At 43.2% G+C, this 27,099-nt stretch overlaps 1 protein-coding gene and 1 long non-coding RNA gene across 10 annotated transcripts in view; one reads left to right on the top strand and one right to left on the bottom strand.

Annotated features, from left to right (window-relative positions):
* Window positions 1–27,099, top strand: part of ZZZ3 (zinc finger ZZ-type containing 3) — a 120,491-nt gene that overhangs the window by 47,114 nt on the left and 46,278 nt on the right. The window lies entirely within an intron of this gene.
* On the bottom strand, window positions 3,092–16,120 carry LOC142830570 (uncharacterized). The gene is made up of 3 exons (XR_012905929.1): window positions 15,989–16,120; window positions 6,711–6,806; window positions 3,092–3,221 (listed from the first exon to the last, which is right to left on the bottom strand). It is a non-coding gene; the product is annotated as an uncharacterized LOC142830570 (long non-coding RNA).

The following is a 27,099-nucleotide window of genomic DNA, read 5'->3' as shown; positions in this document are numbered from 1 at the left end:
CCTCCTCCTCTCCCCGCTCCTCCTGTGTTTTAAATTGCAGAGCTGCAGCAGGGTTTGGTCGCACACTTGGCACGAGATGGGACTGATCCGGGCTGCCTATTGATAAAAATTATATCTACTCCTCGATTAGTTAATGCTCGCCTCTTAATATCGCTAACCAGGGGTGGGGAGCCTCAGGCCCAGGGGCCAGATGCGGTCCCTGGCTTGCCTGGATACCTTCCCCTGGGGCTCAGGGCTCCTCAGCCCCAGCATTGGGGAGCCCGCACTGGCTCCTGCCAGACTGATTTTTTTTTTTTCCTGTGGGTCACCGGTGCCCGACCCCAAAAAGGTTCCCCACCCCTGATCTACACTGCTACTTTTATCTCTGCAGTGTGAGCCTGCAACCCTGAGTCAGTTGAATACTTGCTTCCATGTGTGTTTTGTTTTGTTGGCTAGGCGTATACTTAGTACATTCCTTGAGGAATGAACCATGCCTTTGGCTTATACACGAATTGATTACATGCTCTCTCGTCTGACTTCAGGACTCACTTTATATGTTTGTAATTTTAGAACAGTTATTTAAATACATTTTTTATACTTCTGTACTACGTTCAGAAACTCATCAGTCAGACTAGAAGGCTTACATGAAACATCCACAATCCCCCACATTCATGCTGCCAGTTTGTAAGCAAGCAGTAAGTGTGGTGTAGATTACTTTTGATTTCACTGGTGGCTTGAGTGCTGGCCAGGCGTCAGTTTCCCGGAGACTCGACCATAGTCTTCCTCCGGAGATTCCTCTGGGCGATTCCAGGTTTCAGCTGTGAGGTTACATTTTGTCCAAGGGAGAGTTTCTGGCTGCTTCTTAGTTAATTTGTCTGCTTGCAGGGTCTTTGCTTGCCTTAAAAGGTCATGGATCCTAAACTGCCTTTTTGGTTGGGTATTTCTCATTCACACCTCACACACATTCCACAGGTTACATACATATTCATAAGCAATATGGTTTCTAAGCAAAATTGGTCCTCATGATGGCCTTGAGTACAGGAAATTGCATTGTACTACAGATAACATACCAATGGCATGATAAAAGGCTTAAATTATAACTAAGAAAGCCAAGGCCAGATAAGAATGGAAAAGCAGAGGAGTATGTCTGGTCAGCTAGATGCCAGTGAAGAGGTGGGATGGGGTTGTGTCCGACTGGTTACAGTAATTTTAGGTAGTTTAGTATTTTTATATTTTGCAGCCTCAGTCCAGACTATTGGTTTAAAGATATTTAATTTTGAGTCATTCTCAATTTAGTTAATGTCCTGGTAAAGAAAATGAGTCATGAATTTAGTAAAGATATGTCTTTTAGGGTTCTTTGAAAGCGGGTATTTGAATAGTCATGTAATTGCATGAAATCTTTGTGGTTACACAACTATTTGATAGTTTCTGGGGGAAAGGCCAGCAGCCAGTGCGCTCCCAGACCATCTCCCAGGGAGATCTCTGCCACCCCGAACTGCTGCCTCTGTATCAGGCAGCAACGCAGGATGCCGGGGGAGCCAATCCATGAGCAAGCCAGTTTAAAAAACAGCCTAAATACATACAGTAGAACTAAGAAATACTGCTACTTCTATGATGACTGATGCAAGGATTGAACTGGGGCCCTTCAAAGCTTAAAAGCATGATTCTTTTCAGAGTGAAATGAACCCTGGTCTACTTTAGAGCAGGCAGGTCGGCATAAGATACTCCATCCAGCTATGCAAAATGTGTAGCTGGATTCAGCTTACCTTAAGCCAAGCTGCCACAGCATCTATGCTGCTCCCACCAGCTTCCCTTACTCCTCACAGAATGAGGAGTACAGGATGCCAGCAGGAGCTGCCCTCAGCGTTCGATTTGGGGGTCTTTACTAGACTTGCTAAAATGAATGCTAGAGGATCAGCCTCCAGAGGGTCAATTTTCTCCATAGTGTAGACAAGCCCTCAAGTACTAGGCTCTGTAGCTGGGTTTTGTAACAAGCACTGACCATTGGGATACATAGACTCTATGAAAAGTACATCAGTAACAAAACTATTTATACCATTACTAGGGAAGGTCCTAATTCTGCTCTCATGTATGTCAAATTAAATCAGAATTAAGTCAATTGAAGGCAGTGAAATTACACCAAAATAAAATTAGTATATCTGAACCAGCCTAGTTGGTCTCAATGAGGACTGGTAAGTAGCAGCTGTATTTTTGGTGCCCACCTAAATTAGAATACAGGTTGTAACTATCGAAACTAGGATTCTCTTGTCCGGCAACATCCGGTCCACAGATATTCCTGGACCAAAGAGCCCAGGGACAGGGAGATATAGTGGTGTGGCTTGGGGAGGGGTGATAGTGTTTGGCAAGTCCAGCCTGGTCTGGCAGCACAGCCAGCTGGAGGCAGGGTGCCAGAGGCTGGAAGCTGAGCTTACGGCAGGGAGGTTCGTTGGACTGGGGGGCCAGTGGCAGGGGACCTCGCCTGGTCTGGCAAATTGCAACTGGTCCCGAGGATGCTGGATCAGGAAGATCCAACCTATATCATATGATTGAGTATTGATCTATCTAGTTAGGGTGAGACATGCTGCCTTGCTTTCACCTATCTGTGGAAGTGTTTTCATTTAAATTGGTCTTCCACCAATGTAAGTGCCTCCTTATGACTTAGTAATATCACCTTTCTGAGCAGCCTAGAGTCATGGTCAATGTAATTAGGTTGATGCAGTGTCCGTTAAGATACAACTTTGCTTATGTCGATTATTTCTGGCCTTCAGGGGCTGTTACATAATGTCCCACATGACAATTCAGTGAATACAAATTCTTCTGGTGAGGATGCGTTTCACCAACACACAGAGCAAAGCGTGCACATACACACAAGTATTTTAATAACTGCAGTGCTTGTATGCTGACACAGATTAGGTGGACATAAATTGTAGTGTAGATGTGGCCTAATGTTAGAAGGATTAGATTTTTATTGGTAAATGTTAGTAAACTTTGATTATACTTTTTGGAATCCCAATTTTTTTCTTTGAGTGATGTCCCCATGGGTGCTCCACATTAGGTGCTGGGCTTGCCCCGACGCCTCAGGACGGAGATGTCCAAAGCCTAGTCAGTCGGACCGCGCATGTGCGGGGGAGGGCGCCTTGTGGCATTTGCGCTCTCGTGCGCTGCGCAATCCGGTTTCATCCAGTTCCTCTTCAACCGCCTCAGGCTGCAGATGGAGCTAATCATCTCTCCTCCTCCTTCAGCTTTGTGAGAAAAGAAAATACCTGTTATTTCCCTGTTACTTCTATACATAGTTCTTAAATAGTTGTTATACCAGTTCACGTTCTTAAAAAAAAAAAAAATTCTTTCCTCATAACATTATTCTGTTAAGTTTTCGTTCTCCTTCCCTCTCCCTGTTACTACTTAATTTTGTATATAGTTAAAAAAGAAGAGGGAATAGAAAAGGAAGGAATTGGAGTAATCCTCACAATGCCGGGTTCTCCTGGATTTAAAAAATGCTCCCTGTGCCGCGATGCCATGCCTGCTTTTGACGGCCATGTTGCGTGCATTCGCTGTCTTGGTGAGAGCCATGTACCACAAAACTGTACGTTGCTCAAAACTTATGGCCAGGGTTCGGTGTGACCGAGAAATGAGGCTCTGCATGATCCGTTTTTGATAAGGCGCTCTAACCACCTTGATCAGCCTCCCCGCCTCTGCCAGCATAACACCCTCAAAAACAGCTCTTCCTCTCCATCCAGGACGCTTCCTAAGAAACCCAGGCCATCGCCGAGTAGATCTCTGACTTTGACGTGTTGTGGCAGAACTACCTCCAGCTTGAAGTCGGGCACTTCTGCTTCAAGCACCTGTTCAGCCTTGAAGATGCCCAAAACCATTACCGGTGCAGATGTGCAGATTATTCATACTACCAAATTGGCAATAGCCTCATCCAGGGGTATCTTAGAGGTTGCCAATGAGCTTTGGCAGACTGCTGCTTCTGTTCTTCCTACCAACAGACGAGCTGATAAAAAATATTTTGTACCCCCTAAAGGATCTGAATTTTTGTTTTCTCATCCTCACCCTAATTCTTTGGTACTTGATGCAGCTCAGCAACGGGCCAAGGCTCCTCAATATAAATCAAGCACATCAGGTAAGGAGACAAAAAGGCTTGACTTATTTGGGAGAAAAGTGTATACATCGTCTACTGTTCTCCTGAGAATCGGTAACTACCTCGCACATTTATCAAACCATAATTTTGATAATTATGCAAAGCTGACAGCCCTGATAGAGGCCCTTCCTGAATCTGAGGCCTCTCCTTCCATCTGTGGTCCAAGAGGGCTATGCTGCCACCCGTACCAGCCTCCAGATTGCTATGGATGTAGTGGACACCACAGCCACAGCTGTGGTCATGCACAGGGCTTCATTCCTTCAAGCAGTGGGAGTGCCAAAGGATTTGCAATCCAAAGTGGAGGATTTGCCATTTGAAAAAGAATCATTATTTGGAGAAAAGACTGATTCAGTCTTGCATTCCGCAAGGACACTATAACAACCTTGCCGTCACTTGGCATGTACACTCCACCATACAGATGGAAATGATATACACCATTTCAGAGGCATTGCAATTACTCCCATTCTAGACAACACTGACAACCACTACATCGGCAGTTTGACTAACCACGTAAGAATCAATGTCAAAGACCAACGAGACACCGAAACCAAAATAACCGCATGCAAACGCACCCTGGCAACAAGCAGCATGTTTGATATGTTGGTCAGGAGCAAGCACCCACCCCTGCAGAGACTCGGTCACATTTTTCACCATCATTTAAGGCCCTTCTATGACCAATGCGCCAACATCACAACCGACAAACGGGTCTTAGAGATAATTTGTTCAGGTTATGTCATCCCATTCCTTTCTCCTCCACCTACAACCCCACCATCCCTGTCCCTTTTCACAATGCCCTACTATGGGCTGAAAATTTCCATCTTCTCTACATAGGCGCAATAGAGGAAGTCCCATCCAAATTTCAAGAGAGAGGATTCTATTCCTATTGTTTCCTGGTAGAGAAAAAAAAATGGCAGATGGAGACCCATACTAGACCTTCGCCAGTTAAACAAATATCTACAAAAACAACGCTTCAAGATGGTGACTTGAGCTTCCATTCTACTGGCTCTAGAACAAGGCGATTGGTTTGCTGCTTTCAACCTGAAAGATGCCTATTCCCATGTGACAAATTATCCCGCTCACAGAAAATTTCTACACTTCAAGATTGGCACAGACCATTTCCAGTATCGGGTGCTGCCCTTTGGTTTTGCAACTGCACCAAGAGTTTTTACAAAGACTTTTGCAGTCGTTGCTGTTCACTTGCAGCGCATTGTCATTGTCATATATCCTTATCTGGATGATTGTCTAATAAAGGGAACTTCGTCCATACAGACAGCAGAGATGGTGCGAACCACTATTGAGACTTTCTGCCTATTAGGTCGTCTTCTCAATGAAGACAAATCCACCTTGATCCCTACTCAGAGCCTAGAATTTATAAGCACTCATCTCGATTCACTTACAGCACAGGCATATCTACCTATCTCCAGATTTCAGACAATGCAAGACCTACTAGACGCACTTCTTTACAAGAATTCGGTACAAGTCATTACAGTACTCAAACTAATAGGTAATATGGCCTTCACGACATACGTTGTTTCCCATGCCAGGCTACACTTTTGACCGTTACAGCACTGGCTGATCACAATATACGACCCCACCAGACACGACGTATGCAAGAACATCACTGTCCCGTCCAGGGTCAAGTCTTCACTCCACTGGTGGACAGTAGATGACAATTTGCTTTCAGGCACTCCATTTCAGCATCTGCCCCCTTGTTGACACATGACCATAGATGCCTCTTTAATTGGCTGGTGCACTCAAATGGGTAACTTCTCCGTTTAAGGTCGCTGGTCGCCACAGGAGTGTCTCTTGCATATAAATCTTCTCGAGTTGAGAGCAGTTGCGAATACCTGTAGACACTTCCGTACACATCTCCACAATTCCACAGTGGGCGTCTTTATGGACAATATAGCGACCATGTATTGTATAAATCACCAAGGCAGGCGCGATCCCGCTCACTGTGTATGGAAGTAATCTGGCTATGGAACTGGTGCATTGCCAACGGCACTACCCTTCTGGTGTCCTATTTACCTGGCACCGGCAACACGATGGCAGATTCTCTCAGCTGGAATTTTGCGATGGACCACGAATGGGAGATTGATCGTGAGGTTCTCCATTATATCTTTTGTCGTTGGGACACCCCTCAAATAGACCTATTCACTACTGCCAACAACAGAAGATGTCACCGTTTCTGCTCCAGAGCAGGCCTAGGTCGCCGCTCTTTAGGGGACGTTATTCTCCTCAATTGGAAAGGTCCGCTCATGTATGCTTTTCCACCTATCCCTCTTATTTTCAGAGTCCTACAGAAAATCAAATGCGATGGAGCCTTGGTAATTCTGATAGCACCAGAGTGGCCTCGCCAACATTGGTATCCACTCCACCTGTGACTTGCACAACGTCCACCATACAGTGTACCGTTAATCCAGAACCTCCTAACCCAGAAACACGGCTCTCTCGGGCATCCGCAATTGCCTACTCTTCACCTCTCAGCCTGGTACCTAGTTGGTTGAACCCTTCTGAGGCCCTATGCTCTGACAGTGTCAAAAACAAACTTATACATATCAGAAAACAGAATACGCACATCACTTACCTCTCCAAATGGCGACATTTTACTTTATGGTGTTCTGAACGCAATATGGATCCCCAGCTAGTTCCGATCTCCACGATCCTGGACTGTGTAATGCACCTGCAACAGAATGGTCTAGCCTTATCCTCTTTGAGTCCATCTCTCGGCGCTGACTGCGTTTCGGCAACCCATAGAGGGTTTTTCGTTATTGACTCACCTCATTACTAAAAGGTTTCTTAAGGGACTGCTGAATCTGAACCCTCCCTTGCATGCTCCTGCCCCTGCCCCTGCCCCCCTCTGGAGTTTGGACTTGGTGCTTTCAACCCTAACAACTCCACCTTTTGAGCCTTTAGCCACCATACCTCTTTGAACCACCACGAAGTTGGTTTTCCTCATTGCTATCACGTCGGCACATAGAACCAGTGAGATCACATCATTATCAGCATCCCCTCCTTACACCGTCTTTAACAAAGGTAGGGTTGTTTTGAGACACCATCCAGCTTTTATTCCTAAGGTTTGCTAGGAATTTCACCTTAAGCTGATAGTTCTACCCGCTTTTTATCCAAAACCACACACTTCACTTCATGAGGCAACCCTTCATACACTAGATGTCTTTAGGGCTCTAGCCTTTTATTTGGAACATACAAAACCGTTTAGAAGAACTGACAGGTTGATAGTATCCCTTGCTGAACGTTCCAAAGGACAGCCCTTATCTTCTCAGAGAATCTCCAACTTGATAGTGTCCTGTGTAACCCAGTGTTGTGACACGAAATGTACCCCTTTCTCAGTACCCAAGAGCCCACTCTACGAGGGCAGTGGCTACCTCTACTGCCTTCTTAAAAGGTGTCCCTCTCCCTGACATATGTAGAGCGGCCATGTGGTCCTCATTTCAAACATTCGCCAAGCACTGCGCTATTCAAACACAATGGCAGTCATACACTGTTGTAGCATCTGCAGTGCTCTCCTTCTTACATACTCTTTAATTTCTGAATCGCACCTCCTTCTCTCGGGTGGGTACTGCTACTCAGTCACTTAATGTGGAGCACCCATGGGGACATCACTTGAAGAAGAAAGCGAAGTTACTCACCTTGGTGCAGTAACTGTCGTTCTTTGAGATGTGTGTCCCCGTGGGTGCTCCACTACCCACCCACCTCCCCGCTTCGGAGTCTGTTTTCTTCTTTGCAGATCCTGAGGCGGGTCCAGAGGAACTGGATGAAACTGGATCACGCAGCGTGGGAGAGCGCGAACACCGCAAGGCCTGCACATGCACGATTCGACTGACTACGGCTTTAGACATCTCCGTCCTGCGGCGCCAGAGCAAGCCCAGCACCTAATGTGGAGCACCCACGGGGGGGGGGGGGGAGGACCCATCTCAAAAAATGACAGTTACTGCACCAAGGTGAGTAACTTCACTCTATCATTAAATAGTTAATGTCTGACCCCATGATTTTCCATATTTGTGAAAATGTAAATTGATAATATTTATTCTTAAGCATTTTCTTTCAATTTTATCTGTCAAAATGATATGTAACATTCTAACCCTAACTATGGTACATGACTCATTTGGTGTGGACTAGGGATGTTAAATATCAGTTAATTTAATAGTTGAGTAACTTCATACATTTTTATTGGTTAGTCGACTATTCTTTATTTCCCAGGGGTGGAGCCAGGCATGAGCTGGTCCATGTGGAGAGCCACTTTAAAAATCAGCTCCACTTCTGAACCGGCTGACTTTTGCCCAGTACTGCTGCCTCTGGTAAAGAGGCAGCAGTGTGGGGTAGCAGCAGCCCCTGTCTAAGGGGTGTGTGTGTCTAAGCTCCTGGACTTGGTGTGAGTTGGAACTGAGCTGGGCAGCCTGCCCACCTGGCTCCTAATACACTTTAAGTGCAGAGCCACAGCAGGGGAAGGTTCTGGACCTGGTGGGAGCCAGAACTGAGCCAGGCTGCTAAAAATTTACCGGCAAGAGGATGGGGGGGGGAGGGGGAATGCATGTGGTCTGTAGCATTAACCTATAAGCTTTTGCTTATCGGTTAATTTGCTACGCAATTACATCCCTAGTATGGACTCTATTAACTTTTTATTAACATTTTAAAATAAGCAGAAAAACTAAACATATAAGCTATCCATAAACTTCTCATAGTACATAAATGTTTCATAATAATAATCAACTTTGTTATTTAACTTTACCTATACTTGGAACATTTATTTATAAAAATGTGAATGGTTCAAATATAAATCAACTATTTGTACTATACAATTTACAGATAAACAGCTTTTGTTTATAAAAATTAAACCAGGTTAAATAAAATTATTAAGAACATAATAGCAGCCAAACTGGGTCAGACCAATGGTCCATCTAGCCCAGTAACCTGTCTACTGACAGTGGCCAATACCAGATGCCCAAGAGAGAGGGAACACAACAGGTAATCCTCACGTGATCCCTCCCCTGTCATTATTACGATATGACAAAGAATAGAAGCAGAATTCAGAGGAAGGGGATAGAGATTGGAAGGGAAGGAAGTGGATAGAGAGGAAAGGGAGAGGAGAGGGAGAGGCCCATACATTTATTAGGATCATGCAGATAATTCCTTAGTCATCCTATATTTGAAAATTTTTCTTGAGTATTTGTTAGAGTATACAATTATGTTTATGATGGCCAAACTTAGGATGTCTGTGCTTAAGTCCTCAACTATTAATCTTTTTTTGAAATTCCAGTTTTGTAAACTAGTCTTTTATCGAAGTCTGACTATCAAGCACTAATAATTTGCACATTTATTCAGCTTCCTATTAGATTTAGATTTAAGATAATGTGTATCTGGTAACACAATTTTATTTCATAGGAAAAAAATTAACTCTGCAATTGAATTCTGCCCAAAACATACAAGTATAGCAGCATTCCAGGAGCATATGGATTAAGTAAATATGTGCTGAATAATAGCATCAACATTGGTAAGATTTGCTTTAGAGGCACCTGGTTTGACGAATCAAAGAGGGTACCAGTGCAACTTCCATATGCTCTTCTGCCGGATTAATCTTAAATGGAGGTCCAAGGAACTGTTCAAAGAATTGACTAAAACTGGTTTCCATTGGTTAGCAGATCATAATTGACATAGTTGCTATTTCTATTTCTGTTTTAGAGAACCTGTGTTTAATTCAGATTTTTCTGACCTTGTCTGCATACTATGTCTGGGTAATATTTGAAAAAATAGAAACAGTTCAGTTGTGTTGTGGTAGCCCAGGCATTGTAGCCACACAGATTGTAGATGGTACGTTCAAGTTGGATATATTCCTATTCCTCCTCCTAGATTGAACCCTTTAATATTTTAAGAGGGAGAAAGGTATTGTTTTCAACAAATTGACTGATGGTCAAAATCCCTTTCCTAATTCAATCTGAGTAAATGATGGGATGTTCCGCTATACAGAGTTTCAAGCTATCCCAAGTTGATGCTTTGCTATGTAGAAGGGAATGATTTTTAAATTTAGTAGCCATGCCAAGTATTTCTGGCTTCCATAATACTGTAGTTGATGATAATTCTTTAGGGAATTGATAATTCAAGTGCAGCACACTGGAAAGGGGTAAAGGAGCAATGAATTTTGCTTCCTGATGAAGCCAATCTGGGGCTCTCCAGAACAAAGGAATCAGTCACGGAGTGGCTTTGGCTAAGAAATATTGTCTGATGGTAATGTGTTCAAGGTTGATAAATTTAAAGCCACCTTTTCTGGGTTTGTTGTATAACCCACAAAAAGAACTTACTCATAATGCGACGAGGAGTCCTGTGGCACCTTATAGACTAACTGAAGTAAAGTATAAGGTGCCACAGGACTCCTCGTCGCTTTTGCAGATTCAGACTAACACGGCTACCCCTCTGATACTTTACTCATAATGGTGATTGTTGGTAAAATGAAACCAAGAATACAGCTAGGGGATTTCATTTTGATTATTTTTTTCCCTAAAGGGAGAGAAGAAGTGCCTGCCATCTATTTAAATTTGTTTGCTAACTGCATGATTAATGGGACTATTTTAACCTTGACAGTTTTTAATTTCCTTAGGGAACAGGATGCCAAGATGTCTGAGGATTATCTGTTGCCATCTAGATGTCCCTATTGGAGAGCAACTGCTATCTAGACCAAGGAAGATCCTCTTTTTGCTTCTGAATTACCCAATTTGTCTTGTTACCAGAGAATGCACCAAAATTGTATATTGTTTGTAGAATATTTGAACTAAACTGGCTCAGATTTTTGATAATTAGTAGAATGACCTCTTGATACAGAAAGATTTTTGTGTTCTGAGTAGAGATGTCAATGTGTAGTCTACTGTATGATTAACCAATAAGCTTAGTCTTATCAGTTAATCTTGTCGATTACATGCATTCTCCCCCCCCCCCCCCCCGCTTCCTCTGATACAGAGGCAGCAGCATAGGGTGACAGGGGGCTCCCTGAGAGTGGGGGTTGTCGAATAGTCGTGAAACCACTAAGATTTCATGTGGTTACATGACTATTCAATTACATAGTAGCTAACAACCTTAGTTCTGAGTGCCTGATTTGATCCCTCAAATACCTTTCTGTTCCTTATTTAGTATAGCACGTGGTTTTAATGCTAGATTGAACACGATGGGGCATGCCTGCCTAATTCCCTGAAACAGGGAAGGGGAGGATATTGTGCAGTTTGATAGGATACGAGAGTTGGAGTTGTAATGCACACATCATGAAATTAAGGATCTACACAAACTCAAATTCATCTAGGGAGGATTCAGGCAGTTCACTATGTCAAAAGCTGTCTCTGCATTGAACGAAATCATTCCATAGGGAATTTCTAGAGTGTTCATGGGAATGCCATAATGTTAATCAACTGACATATTTAATCTGAACCAGGCTCTTTTAATCAACCTATCTGACTGGAGTGAACTGTATTGCTCATTACTTTTCCAAGCTTCTTAGCCAATACTTTGAAAGTATTTTATATCAATACTAGATTTCCCTGGTGTTGCGTGGGTCCTTAATTCAATTTTTGTTTTTCTTCATTTTAAAATCATTGTTCTGGGGTGGCACTGGGGACGGAGGAGTTCAGTATGCAGGCTGCTCTGGCAAGAGAGAACTACCCCAGCCCTCTCTCAATGCACCAGCTTAGGGTAAGGTGAGAAGCGCATAAGAACATAAGAATGGCCGTACTGGGTCAGACCAAAGGTCCATCCAGCCCAGTAGCCTGTCCGCCAACAGTGGTCAGCGCCAGGTGCCCCGAAGAGGGTGGACCGAAGACAGTGATCAAGCGATTTGTCTCGTGCCATCCATCTCCAGCCTCTGACAAACAGAGGCCAGGGACACCATTCCTACCCCCGGGTAATAGCCTTTTATGGACCTAGCCTCCATGAATTTATCTAGCGTCTCTTTAAACTCTGCTATAGTTCTAGCCTTAACAGCCTCCTCTGGCAAGGAGTTCCACAGGTTGACTATGTGCTGTGTGAAGAAGAACTTTCGCTTATTAGTTTTAAATCTGCTACCCATTAATTTCATTTGGTGTTCTCTAGTTCTTCTATTATGGGAACAAATAAATAACTTTTCTTTATCTGCCCTCTCCACACCACTCATGATTTTATATACCTCTGTTAAATCCCCCCTCATTCTCCTCTTTTCTAAACTGAAAAGTCCCAGTCGCTTTAACCTCTCTTCATATGGGACCCGTTCCAAACCCCTAATCATTTTAGTTGCCCTTTTCTGAACCCTTTCCAAGGCCAAAATATCTTTTTTGAGGTGAGGAGACCACATCTGAACACGGTATTCAAGATGTGGGCGTACCATAGTTTTATACAGGGGCAGTAAGATATTCTGTGTCTTATTTTCTATCCCTTTCTTAATAATTCCTAACATTCTATTTGCCTTTTTGCTCGCTGCAGCACACTGTGTGGACGTTTTCAAAGAACTATCCACGATAACTCCAAGATCTCTTTCCTGATTTGTTGTAGCCAAATTAGCCTCCATAATACTATACGTATAGTTGGGGTTATTTTTTTCCAACGTGCATTACTTTACACTTATCCACATTAAACGTCATTTACCATTTTGTTGCCCAGTCACTCAGTTTGGTGAGATCTTTTTGAAGTTCTTCACAGTCTGCTTCTGTCTTGACTATCTTGAACAGTTTAGTATCATCCGCAAACTTTACTACCTCACTGCTTGCCCCTTTCTCTAGATCATTTATGAATAAGTTGAATAGGATTGGTCCTAGGACTGAGCCTTGGGGGACACCTCTCTCCATTCTGAAAATTTACCATTTATTCCTACCCTTTGTTTCTTGTCTTTTAACCAGTTCTCAATCCATGAAAGGACCTTCCCTCTTATCCCATAACAATGTAATTTACACAAGAGCCTTTGGTGAGGGACTTTGTCAAAGGGTTTCTGAAAAATCTAAGTACAGGCAGTCCCCGACTTACGTGGATCCGACTTACGTCAGATCCCTAGATACGAACGGGTGAGGCAACTCCCGCACATGCGCAGCAGCATTCCCGGGACTCGCTCACCTGGGTCCTAGGATCCTCCTCCTCCTTGGGCCGGCTCCGACTGGGGTCCCGCAGAGCTGCCGGGCAGAGGAAAAGTGCCTCCCCACGCCCGCTGCCCCCCCCCTACCCTCCTGCCAGCAACAGGCTGCCCCCTCCCCTGAGCAACAGGCTGCCGAACAGACAAAAGCAGCCTCTCTGCCCCTCCTCCCCTCTATACATGCCGGGCTCCCGGAGCGCAGCAGCGTCCCCGGGGCTCGCTCACCTGGGTCCTTGAATCCACCTTCTCCTCCTCTTCGGCCGGCTCCAACTGGCCTCTGCCTGCAGCAGCTGGCCACAGGGACAGGGATCCCGCAGAGCTGCCGGGCAGAGGAAAAGTGCCTCCCCACGCCCGCTGACCCCCCCCCCCCCCGCCGCCTCGCATCCTGCACGCCTCCCCCCTCCCCTCCTGCCAGCAACAGGCTGCCCCCTCCCCTGAGCAACAGGCTGCAGAACAGCAGACAAAAGCAGCCTAATAGAACTCTAATAGATTAGTAAGACAGGATTTCCCTTTAGAGAAACCATGTTGACTTTTGTCCCAACAAATTATGTTCTTCTATGTGCCTCACAATTTTATTCTTAACTATTTTTTCGACTAATTTGCCCGGTACTGAAGTTAGACTTACCGGTCTGTCATTGCCAGGATCACCTCTAGAGCCCTTTTTAAATATTGGTGTCACGTTAGCTATCTTCCAGTCAGTAGGTACAGAAGCCGATTTAAAGGATAAATTACAAACCACAGTTAACAGTTCTGCAGTTTCCCATTTGAGTTCTTTTAGAACTCTTGGGTGGATGCCATCTGGTCCTGGTGATTTGTTAACATTTGCTCCAAAAAAAATTTTGCTTTTCTCATTACAGTTTTACACTTAATTTGACAGTGTTTATGTTCCTTTCTATTTATCTCACTGGGATTGGACTTCCACTTCTTAAAAGATGCCTTTTTGTCCCTCACTGCTTCTTTTACATGGTGGTTACTGCGTCTCTTTCCATGGTCACTGCAGCTCTAGCGAGCACAGATGGAGGAAGAAGGTACATGACCCTCAGCTGGGGCAGGTCCAGGTTCATGCGCTCCCCAGTAGGGATGTTAAATTTTGATTAATCAAATAGTCTATGGGATTTCACTTCGGGCCCCTCCCCCCTTCCTAAAGGGCGCCTGGCTGATGGGAGGCTCAGTGCTGGAGCAGTGCCAGCTGGAGGGGGCTCACTCCCATCCATTCCCTTTCACCTGTCAGCTGATTCTTTCTCTTTTCTGTATGGCTTTATGAAAAGCAATCCTTTTCCAGGCACATCCTGTTTTCCTGCCACAACCAAATCCTTATCTTGCTTTAAGTTATGGTAAGAGGAAGCTGTATACCATTTTTGGTGATCCTAGCTCTTACCATTTAGGAGGAGTTGAGAACAAATGGACAGACAGACAAAGGCTCTCAAATATATAATAGATTGTTTTAAAGAGATGGGATATACAGGCAGTCCCCGACTTAGGCGGATCCGACTTATGTTGGATCCGCACTTATGAACGGGGCTTTTCTTGCCCCGGAGCTCACGGGCGGCGGGTCGCCACCTGTGTCCTCCGGGGCGAGAAAAGCTTCTCCCGGTCTCCCTGGTCTGCTGGGGGGGTCCAGCAAAGCTGCTGGACCCTCCCAGCAGACCAGGGACACCGGAGCAAAGCCGCCCAGGCGGCGGGGGGTCCCGCTGCCTGGGCGGCTTTGCTCCTGGGCAAACGAGCAAAGCCGCCCAGGCGGCGGCTTTGCTTGGGTGTCCCTGGTCTGCTGGGGGGGTCCAGCGGCTTTGCTGGACCCCCCCAGCAGACCAGGGGGACAGGAGCAAAGCCGCCCAGGCGGTGGGGGTCCCGCTGCCTGGGCGGCTTTGCTCCCGGGCAAACAAGCAAAGCCGCCCAGGCGGCGGCTTTGCTTGGGTGTCCCTGGTCTGCTGGGGGGGAGAGGGCGCAGCTAGTCGTTCCCCCCCCCCCCCCCAGCAGACCAGGCTTTTGTTGTGGGACGCCTCGGGTAGAGCAGCTGGGGTGCTGCCGGGTTGCTCCTATGGGAACCTACTGGGCAGCGCCCCAGCTGTTCTGTCCCAGGCTCCAGATTCAGCAGCTCTTGAAACTGATCAGGCTGATTCCAGGAAGCTGGGGGCAGAGCAACTCTGCCTCCGGCTTCCTGTAGTCAGCCGCTGATCAGTTTCAGTGGCAGCAGCTGAATCTGGAGCCAGTTCCGACTTACATACAAATTCAACTTAAGAACAAACCTATAGTCCCTATCTTGTACGTAACCCGGGGACTGCCTGTATATTAAATTTTTGTGTACCCTTGCTTCATTTAAGTAATACAGTAATTAGGGCTTTTTTCATAGTATAGGTTGGGCCTCCCTGCTTGGGCACTCTCAGGACCTAACTGGTCCCAGACGAGGGAGTTTGTTGGACTAGGAGAGGACAATCCTAGTCCTTTACCCAATTCCAGTGCTGGCCCTGGCCACTGTTCCTTTGGAATGGCTCTGCATCTAGCCCGGCCAGTCTTCCAGCCCCGCTACAACCCTCCCTGCGTGGTATGCTGGCCCACTGTCGCCTGCCCCCTGCTGGCCAGTTTGCTGACTGCCAGCCCCAGCTGGTCTGCCAGCCCCATAGCTGCTGGGCCCACTCAGGCTCCCGGCCACCAGTTCCACAAGGAAGAGGGGGAAAGATTGTTTTCCTGGGCCTCTGATGATAAGACAAGAAGCAATGGGCTTAAATTGCAGCACGGGAGGTTTAGGTTGGACATTAGGAAAAAGTTCCTACCTGTCAGGGTGGTTAAACACTGGAATAAATTGCCTGGGGAAAGTTGTGGAATCTCCATCACTGGAGCTATTTAAGAGCAGGTTTGTTGGATGTCTATAAGGGATTGGGTAGATCAGTGTTTCTTAAACTGTGTTCCACGGTGGAGGCAGTTGGAAGTGTGCCACGGAAAGCAACAGAATTCCAAATGGCCACCCTTAAAGGGGCAGGCAACCCTTTTTTTCCCCCTCAATAACTTCCCCCCCACCTACACACCTTTTTTTTTTCTCCCCCCCTCATTCTCAACAAAAAATCTTTGGTATTCCCCATTTAAAAAAAATTGTTTGGTGTTCCTTGGCTTAAAAAATTTAAGAAACACTGGTCTAGATGGTGCTTGGTACAGATGTGAGGCCAAGAGACTGAACTTGATGTGTCTTGAGGTTCCTTCCAGTTCTAGTATTCTATGATTCTATGGATTCTATGGATGTTTGTTGACTCTCATTCAAGAGTCAGAGTTTGGTTGTGCCAGGAAAATAGTTTTCTGTAACCTGGAAAAGAAGGAAGCAGTGAGGGGAATGCAATCCTCACATTCACCACTGGGGCCAGCAAGCACAGGGGAGAGCTATCTTGCAAAGTGACCTCTGCGGGCAGCTGCGCAACCAAGGTGGCCAACTGGGAATGGGGTTCTGTCAGCTTGCCTGTCATTAAGTGACGTTCCTAGCTAAAACCCCAATCCTTAACCCCACTGCTGTAGCCCTGGCTTCCAATCTTTCGGGTAGCACCACCGGGGCCAGACAGCCCAGCCCGACTGCCCCCCCATAAGAGCCACTGGCAGCACCCCCCTACACCACTGGGCTGCCCAGAGTGGCCACTGCAGCCTAGCCTGCCCAAACCCTGCCCCCCCCCCCACAAACCCTGGGGCCAAGTCCTTTCCCCTGCATGTGCCGTGGCTGAACTCCCCCCGATGACTGTGGACCCGCCCCTCATCTCTGAATCCAGGATAGCCCAGGGTGCGTCAGCAGGAGGCCAGTTCTGTCCTCTTCTCTCTTCTGTCCCCCGCTCCCTCCTTGGGCCAGACCCAAGCAGCACTGGTTATGTCTTCTAATTTTACAATATTAAACTAGTCAAATGCTCAATACTAGGTGCAGTCATTTTTAAATCTGTGGATGTGAAATTAATAAGTGTTTGTTTTGTATGTTTGTTAATGGGGACCAAGAATAAGCACCCTTTTCATCTTCTCTTTCCCTATTTTCCGTTAGTCCCTGACTTGGAGCCACATCAATCTCTCACTCAGTTTTCTGTCGCGCGCGCGCGCGCGCGCGCGTGCGTGCGTGCGTGTGCGTGTGTGTGTGTGTGTGTGTGTGTGTGTGTGTGTGTGTATTTTAAGTCTTGGATGTTCCTCAGAATACTTTGTGCCCATATACTGTATCTTGCCAGTCAGTAAAAAAGATTTCAAGCCATACCTGAAATCTAGCAGTGCTACCTGAATGCATCTGAGCTGAGAAAAATACAGCTGGCCAAGAGAAAATATTTGATCTGATTAATTGATTTCTGTTAAACAGCAATCTCATTATTTGCTGTGTGTTACATTTTAAATTCTAAATAAGTTAATATTTTATACAGTAATTTGCAATCTTCTAATATAAAGTGTGTGATATACTAATCCTTATTTAGCCCAGCATCTAGTGAAATTTCTCCTAAATCAATATTCTAGTAGGTGGGAAACAAACAAAAACACCCTCTCTCCAATTCGTGATGACTAAATATGAGGCTTTTCTTGTGTTACTTGAGTGCCAGTAGATGGCAGTAAAAGAAAGGTTTAATCTAATGTTTGACAAACTGGTATTGCCCTTTCGCTTAAAATCATACATCGATGTGCACAATAGCAAGATATGGCATAATTGGTATTTCAGATCTTGTAAAACTGAGCATTGTTTCTTTAGCTCCATAGATCCCAAAAATAGAAATTGCCATAATTGCTCTTGTATATATTCATGCTACCAATGAAATGCAGCCACTTTTGGGTATGGAAATTGACAATCAACAGATGTACTTCCTTAGATGGGGAAGAGAAGAAACATTTTGGTTACTAAAGTCACAAGATGAAAACCTCTGTTTGTGAAAGGTGTTGTGGGATGTTCTAGATCCACACAGTTGACTAGACTGCTCTTTTTAAGATCTACTCTGAAAATTGCAGAAAAAACAAATTGTGGCAAACTCGTATTGATTTTTATTACATATACAATTCTGGAGTAATAAAAGCATTCTGTAACAATATAACAGCTGTGTGCTTTTTTCTCTTATTAGTCATATGAATAGGCTTGAAAGGATTATATTTTGTTATTAATAAATGTTGGTAAATATCAATTTTACTGTACAGGCGCAACCCAAAAAGAAATATTAACATCAGTAATAATCAACATATACATATACAGAAAGACAAAGTGAGAAAAATGCTGCTTGAGACTTACTAGAGTTTGAATTAAGGATATTTACTTCGTATATTTTGGCATGTGATGTGCATAATTCATTTTTTAATAGTTTAAAAAGCTTAAACTCTTGGTATCTCATTATTTATTATCATTTAAATAAGTATTGGAGGATCTCCTGTTGTTTGATCCCTTCCATATTTTTCCACCACTGTGAAAACTTAAATTGGTATAAATTGAAAAAATACTTAAAATTTTTGGTAGAAAATATGCTTATTTTTTAAAATAAAACTGCATTATACCAACCCTACATATAAAGCAAGATGTCATAAATTCTCTGTTTATTTAAAAAATTGTCTAGAATTAGTGATGTTAAATTTAGTTTAATCAACTAGTCTATGGATTTTCCATCGATTAGTCGATAAGCGGGGAACCACAGCGGGGGTTTAGCTAAACTAATTTTTTTTCCTAGTAACATGCAATATAGTATACAGATTGGGAATTTACTTGTTAAATTACACTTATAGTAAAAGGCCTAGAAAGAGTCTTGAAGAATGATGCATTGCAAAGTTGAGCAACATTTTTCTTACACATATCCACATTATTTTCTCTCAATAAGCAATTTTCCTTATTATGTTTTGTTTCTTGCAGCTAGGCTCTGCATTTTCTTCTTGCATTGCCCAGAAAATACATTTCTTCATAATATTCCCAGATAGGGTCTCTTTTACACCCAGAAACCATGACAGGTTTTCTGTGGCAAAAGAAAGCAGTGTGTGTCTGCTGAATAACATCTTCCCTTTTACTTTCCAGACCACTCCACTGCTCCTTTCTATGCTGCCTCCATCCTTTCCTATACATTGTCTCACTGGTTTTAGGTAATATCTTAACTAACTCTGCTGTGTATGGCCTAGCTTGGCCACTAATCTTATTCAGTGTGTGTCTGACTGTCTACACACACTAGTCTACTGAGAAACGGAATTTGAAGACCCAGAACTTTCAAGAAGTAAAAGCTGATTGTTAGGCTGAACAGACTAGAGCCATTAATTCATTTTTATGATCCTGTAAGTATAGGTGTAGTAAGTTTGTTTTAAGATTTAATTGTATCTGCTATTTTTACATAAGAAATTTAGAAAATCAAAAAATCTGATTTTAAATAAACTGATTTTAATTTTTTTTTAAATCATTGATTTTTATCCACCCTCGACTGGTGATCTGTCAATGAAATCCCTGATTTCCCATCATTGGTTCCTTAAAACATTCAGTTACATGAAACCATTAAGTTTAGAAAGCAATATTTGAGGTCTTGAGAAGATATAGGTAAAGTTGTTGGCACGAACTGTACCCAAGAAATATAAAATATAGCAGTGCCACAATATACGACTGGTGATATTGTAGAGAGAAATCCATTGTTTTAAGATCCTGAGTGATAACACATTATCTGTGAAGAAACTTGCCATAAGTGTGTTGTTATTTGTTTCCTAAAAAGAAAAATAAATATAAGAAACTTGGTCTGTTCCTGAAGCAATTGGAAACCATTCTTCATGTTAAGCAGTTGTCATTTCTCAACTCAATGAAGATAAAATGTTATCCATTATTGAATACCTGAGGATAGAAATATAATTAGTACAGGTTGAACCTCTCTAGTCTGACACTTTCAGGACCTGATTGGTTCCAAATGAGAGAATTTTCTGGATAATGGGAGGTCAATATTGTCTAGCAGCATTATCGTTTCCACTGCTTACTAAGCTGTTAGAGGATATTTAGGGATAAATTAGAGCTGAATGACAGCACAGAACATGGAGACCTAGGACTGGTGGCTGTAAATAGACTTTATGGGACCGTGGGAAATTTGGTTACACCCATGAAAAGTGGAGTTTTGGCTAACTAAAATAATTCCACATGACGGATGTTTCTGGACCAGAATGTTCTGGACTAGAGAGGTTCAACCTGTAAAAGACAAGTAATTCAAAAAAACTGACCACAGCAAAAAACAAATGGATCTTGAAAATTACTAGATGCACAATTTTGAAGATGTGTTGTGGGCAAAAGAAGAATACATGATTTCCCAAATAACTTTGTCAGGAAAAAAAAGGTGAAATCATACTACTCAATGTCCCTTCCTCCCATGGTAGAATCTTAGAAAGCCAGAGTGCAGTGTAGTTTTTACTTTGTGAGGAAATCTAAAAATGGTGCAACAACCATTATAGTAAAACACTAGAATATGGGATGCTTGCCAATTTATTTCTATCTTCTAAAAACCCTGTTTTATTTTTAAAAGATCAGTCTCAGAAAAGCCTTTTATTTCATCTTAAAGATCTGAGAACCCTTGGTAGACTTCTTTACTTAGGTTACTAAATTATCCAATCATCTTATTTGGAAAGCTCTCTGAAAACTTCTGTCTATTATTTGGTGGTGTTCAAACACTGCATCTGTGGATGAAAATAAATCTTAATTTCCCAGATTAAAAGCATTCCTGTGGAGAATTTTGGACATTTTTTTTTAGAATAATTGTTCCAATAATTGAATAATAATTGATTTAAAGATGTTTATTTAGATTAAGTCTGTAACTTGAGTTAAGTTGATGTAGTATCTAAATAATGTGTCTGAATGTTAGTTTAATAAAAGTTCACTTGTTTAATTGTGCAAGATGCTCTTTCAAAGGGGTACTTAGTTCGCATATTAAAACAGATGGGAGTTACATAGATAAAAGTCTGTACCAATCTTTGGAAATTGGAATGGTTAAAAACGTAATAGACTTATGGCCAAATGAATAATTGGTTGTATAATTAAGAAGCAGCATTGTAAATAATAGGAAGAATGAATTATAGCTGTTAGAAAAACTGGTAATAAAGGAAACCTGACTGAACTGCTTAATTGTAACATACACAAAGCATGTATCTTCCGTTTTTATAAAAAACTTTTGTACAGTATTTGCTTAAGGCACCAGTTAAAAGGTTTTTGTTTTTTAAAGGATCAAAACCTATGGAATCTTCTGAAGTGCATTGACACTAGCACTCCTGAACTATTACAGTAAACTTCCGATAATCCGGCACCTTTAGGACGCAGGAGGTGCCGGATTATCAGATTTGCCTGACTATTGGAAGGGGGGGGCTATGAGGGGTCTAGGGTGGGGTGGGGTTGGGCGGATGCCATCCCAGACCCCTCATAGCCCCTCCTTCCGATAGTCCGGCTCTGCTCCAGGCGTCCCTGATTCAGCCGCTGCTGGTCAGTTTCAGCAGCGGCTGAATCGGGGACGCCTGCAGCAGAGCAGCTGGAGTGCTGCCGGGTTGGTCCGGTAGCTCCGACCCTTGGCGCAGCGAGACCAACCCGGCAGCACCCCAGCTGCTCTTGGGGATGCCTGGGGCAGAGCAGCTGCGGTGCTGCCGGGTTGGTCCTTCAGCACCACTCCTCAGCACTACTGGACCAACCCGGCAGCACCCCAGCTGCTCTGCCCCAGGTGTCCCCGAGTCAGCTGCTGCTGATGCTGATTAGCGGCTGACTCCAGGAAGCCCGAGGCAGAGCTGCTCTGCCCTGGGCTTCCTGGAGTCAGCCGCTGGTCAGTTTTAGCAGCGGCTGAATCGGGGAAGCTGGGGGCAGAGCAGCTCCAATGGTCCGGCTGCCCGGAGCACTTTCGGGTTCCTGATGGTGCCGGACCATCAGGAGTGCCAGACCATCAGATGCCGGACCATCGGAGTTTTACTATAATATAATATATATTGTGCTGAATGAGTAAGCAAAAAGTACATGGTTTTTTTTCTTAATCTTCAGTTTGTTTATTTAGCATGGTGGCTGGGGAGAACATTAATTATATGAAGTAAAGCACTATCAGAGCAAGGATGACTTTTTTGGTAAAGATGTTCATATTTTGAGAAATATTTTCAATGTTAGAGTATTTGTGACAAAGTACTGATCTTCCATTATGAGGTTCATGTAGTTTAAAATATCAATCTCTGTTTTGTCTAATTTGCTTTAAACAGCTGCTATCTGCAGTTGTATTATTAGGATGATTATTTTCAAGAGAGAACTGTAGTACTAAGTGTGTGTATTGCTGGCCACAAATTAAAACAAAACCCAAACAAACATCAACCCTAGCTATGCTCCCAAAAACATGAGATACAGAAAGAAAATGTTTTTTCTCCTAGTTTTTTAACTTCTGGTGTTTGCATTTTTCTAGCCTTCTTATGCAACAATGAGATTTAAAGCACGTTTATTTTTTAAATGACAGCTCTGAATTTCAGGTATGAAAATGATTTTACTAGCCTAGAAAGCCTTGAATGAAAAGCTGGTTACTTTATTTTCAAAACTTTAATGAGATTTGTTTTGTGAATCTTTTTATTTAATTAAGCAGGAAGAACTGGAAGTGCTAATAAATAAGTACAATTATGACATTGTTGGCATCACAGAAACTTGGTGGGATAATACACACGATTGGAATGTTTGTATGGAAGGGTACAGCTTGCTCAGGAAGGATAGACAGGGAAAAAAGGGAGAAGGTGAGGTCTTGTATATTAAAAATGAACACAGTTGGAGTGAGGTGGAGATGGAGATAGGAGACAAGTGTTGAGAGTCTCTGGGTTAGGCTAAAAGGGGTTAAAAACAAGTGTGATGTCATGCTAGGAGTCTACTGCAGGCCACCTACCCAGGTGGATGAGGCTTTTTTTAAACAACTAACAATATAATCCAAAGCCCAAGATTTGGTGGTGATGGGGGACTTCAACTATCCAGATATATGTTGGGAAACTAACACAGCGGGGCACAGACTATCCAATAAGTTCTTGGACTGCATCGAAGACAGCTTTTTATGTCAGAAGGTTGAAAAAGGAGGGAAGCTGTTCTAGATTTGATCCTAACAAATAGGGAGGAACTGGTTGAGAATTTGAAAGTGGAAGGCAGCTTGGGTGAAAGTGGTCATGAAATCATAGAGTTCACAATTCTAAGGAAAGGTAGAAGCGAGAACAGCAAAATAGAGACAATGGATTTCGGGAAGGCGGATTTTGGTAAGCTCACAGAGCTGATAGGTAAGGTCCCATGGGAATCAAGACTGAGGGGAAAGACAACTGAGGAGAGTTGGCAGTTTTTCAAAGGGACATAGTTAAGGGCCCAAAAACAAGCTATTCTGCTGCGTCGGAAAGATAGAAAATATGGCAAAAGATCGCCTTGGCTTAACCACGAGATCTTGCATGATCTAAAAATAAAAAAGGAGTCCTATAAAAAATGGAAAGTAGGACAAATTACAAAAAATGAGTATAGGCAAACAACACAGGAATGCAGGGGCAAGAGTAGAAAGGTAAAGGCACAAAATGAGCTCAAACTAGCTCTGGGAATAAAGGGAAACAAGAAGACTTTTTATAAATAAATTAAAAGCAAGAGGAAGACCAAGGAACAGGATAGGCCCCCTGGTCAGTGAGGAGGGAGAAACAGTAACAGGAAACTTGGAAATGGCAGAGATGCTTAATGACTTATTTGTTTCGGTCTTCACCGAGAAGTCTGAAGGAATGCCTAACATAGTGAATGCTAGTGGAAAGGGGGTAGGTTTAGAAGATGATAAAATCAAGTTAAAAATCACCTAGAAAAGTTAGATGCCTGCAAGTCACCGGGGCCTGATGAAATGCATCCTAGAATATTCAAGGAGCTGATAAAGGAGGTATCTGAGCCTCTAGCTATCATCTTTGGAAAATCATGGGAGACAGGAGAGATTCCAGAAGACTGGAAAAGGGAAATATATTGCCCATTTATAAAAAGGGAAATAAGAACAACCCAGGAAACTAAAGACCAGTTAGTTTAACCTCTGGGCCAGGGAAGATAATGGAGCAAGTAATTAAGGAAATCATCTGTAAACACTTGGAAGGTGGCAAGGTGATAGGGAACAGCCAGCATGGATTTGTAAAGAACAAATGATGTCAAACCAATCTGATAGCTTTCTTTGCTAGGATAACGAGCCTTGTGGATAAGGGAGAAGCAGTGGATGTGGTATACCTAGATTTTAGTAAGGCGTTTGATATGGTCTCGCATGATATTCTTATCAGTAAACTAGGCAAATACAACTTAGATGGGGCTACTATAAGGTGGGTGCATAACTGGCTGGATAACCATACTCAGAGAGTAGTTATTAACGGTTCACAGTCCTGCTGGAAAGGTATAACTAGTGGGGTTCCGCAGGGGTCTGTTTTGGGTCCGGCTCTGTTTAATATCTTCATCAACAATTTAGATATGTGCATAGAAAGTACACTTATTAAGTTTGCAGATGATAACAAGGGGAGGGAGGTTGCGACTGCTCTGGAGGATAGAGTCATAATTCAAAATGATCTGGACAAATTGGAGAAATGACCTGAGGGAAACAGGATGAAGTTTAATAAAGACAAACACAAAGTGCTCCACTTAGGAAGGAACAATCAGTTTCACACATACAGAATGGGAAGTGACCGTTTAGAAAGGAGTACGGCAAAAAGGGATCTAGGAGTTATAGTGGACCACAAGCTGAATATGAGTCAGCAGTGTGATGCTGTTGCAAAAAAAGCAAACATGATTCTGGGATGCATTAACAGGTGTGTTGTGAGCAAGACACAAGAAGTCATTCTTCCACTCTACTCTGCGCTGGTTAGGCCTCAATTGGAGTATTGTATCCAGTTCTGGGCACCACATTTCAAGAAAGATGTAGAGAAATTGGAGAGGGTCCAGAGAAGAGCAACAAGAATGATTAAAGGTCTACAGAACATGACCTATGAAGGAAGGCAGAAAGAATTGGGTTTGTTTAGTTTAGAAAAGAGAAGACTTGGGGGGGGGGGGGGGGGGGGACATGATAGCCGTTTTCAGGTATCTAAAAGGGTATCATAAGGATGAGGGAGAACACTTGTTCATCTTGGCTCTGAGGATAGAACGAGAAGCAATGGGCTTAAACTTCAGCAAGGGAGGTTTAGGTTGGACATTAGGGAAAAGTTCCTAACTGTCAGGGTAGTTAAACGCTGGAATAAATTGCCCACGGAGGTTATGGAATCCCCTTCTCTGGAAATATTTAAGAGTAGGTTAGATAAATGTCTATCAAGGATGGTCTAGACAGTATTTGGTCCTGCCATGGGGGCAGTGGACTGGACTCAATGACCTCTCAAGGTCCCTTCCAGTCCTAATATTCTATGATTCTATGATTATACAGAACATTTGGGAGCCAAATTATGACTATATACTTTGATGAATGTTATAATTTCTGAATAAAAATAAATACCTTTAGCAAAAGCTAAAAACATTACTGAGAAATCTGTTTATCTGAATAGTTTGGTCAGCAAGCTGGGTTTGACCTGAAGATAAAGCTAAATAACTGCTAATAAACACCACACGTGGTGCTTCAGGATTTTTCTCTTGACATCTTTTTTTAATTGCTTTTGATTAAAATCTGAAAGGTAAGGGAGATAATTTGTGAACCAATGAACTTTTAATTCGTGTATTGTCTTATTGAGCTGATCAGGCCACTAGATGGGGAGAAATAGTTACACAGATCTGAATTTTCTTGTTTCTTCAAGGACATAATTTCCTCATTGAACCCAGTACTATAATTGTTTTGTCTTGGTTTCTTTTCTTTTTGAAAAATAGTTGTTTAAATAGTCTGCGGAAAATTGCTTGATACCCCAGGTTTTTATTAAAACTAAGATTTCAAATAAACTTCTGCCTTCTTACGTAGTTGTGTAAATGATAACATATGTTTAATGTTTTGTCTTCAAACTTTGTGTGTGATTGTGAACATGAGGGATTACCTGGATAGAGCCACAAAAAATGGTGTCAGGCCCTTGGCCAATTTTTTACACAGTTCTTCTAATATACCTTATTCTAATCAGTGACACCTCTGTTAGTCTCTTAGGTTTGTCTCAGGCAGATATTGCTGGTTGTGCAGAGTGGTGTGTGGTTGTGATGTGAATGCTGGAAGCTAGGTGAAAGAAGGATCAGGGCTTGATCCAGTGCCTATGGACTTAATATGTTACCATTGAGTTCTATGGGCACTGGATTAGGCCTTTAACTACTTTAATCACCTCAGTCTCTTGGATAAATTCTCAAGGCTTAATCTATTAAATGTCATATGTTTGATGAAATCATGTAGTACTGTGTCCAGAAAAGGTAGGAAGAAGTTTTGAGTCCCACCTTCCCGCAGAAATAAATATATGCATTTTCTTGCTCAAAACAATAATGTAAGGTTGGTTTTTTCCCCCCCCATATTTTCTTGTCCTGGTGGGAGTAGCCCTGTCTGTCAATCTACCTATCTACCTATCTACCTACCTACCTATAGTATAGTTTGAAACTTTCATAACTGGGATTCTCTGGTCTGGCAACTGGACCGTGGATGTTCCAGGACCAGAGAGTCCCAGTGGAGAGTAAGGATTTTAAATTTAGATTAATCAACTAATCGAATAGTCGATGCAATTTGCATTGACTATTCAATTAGTTGATAAGGGCACCTCCGCTCTTGCTACATGTCAAAGGTGGAAGCACTGCGGGGGGCACTGGACCAGTGGGGGACTCGAGCAGTCCCCTCCCCTCCCCTCCTCATGGAGATGGTGCTGGGGGGAACCAGCTTTTAAGAGCACCAGCTCCTGCTCTCTTCCCTCCAATAATATGCCTATGGATAGCCAACTAGTCGCTTACATCCTTAATGGAGAGCTAGCACTGGGAGCCCTGCAGACTGGCAGGATGGTGGGAAACTGATGCACGCCAATAGGGCTT

The sequence above is a fragment of the Pelodiscus sinensis genome, chromosome 9 (genome assembly GCF_049634645.1).
Source record: "Pelodiscus sinensis isolate JC-2024 chromosome 9, ASM4963464v1, whole genome shotgun sequence".
Lineage (NCBI taxonomy): Eukaryota > Metazoa > Chordata > Testudines > Trionychidae > Pelodiscus > Pelodiscus sinensis.
Note: the sequence above shows the minus strand (reverse complement) of the source record. Positions and strands in the feature narration are given on the sequence as shown.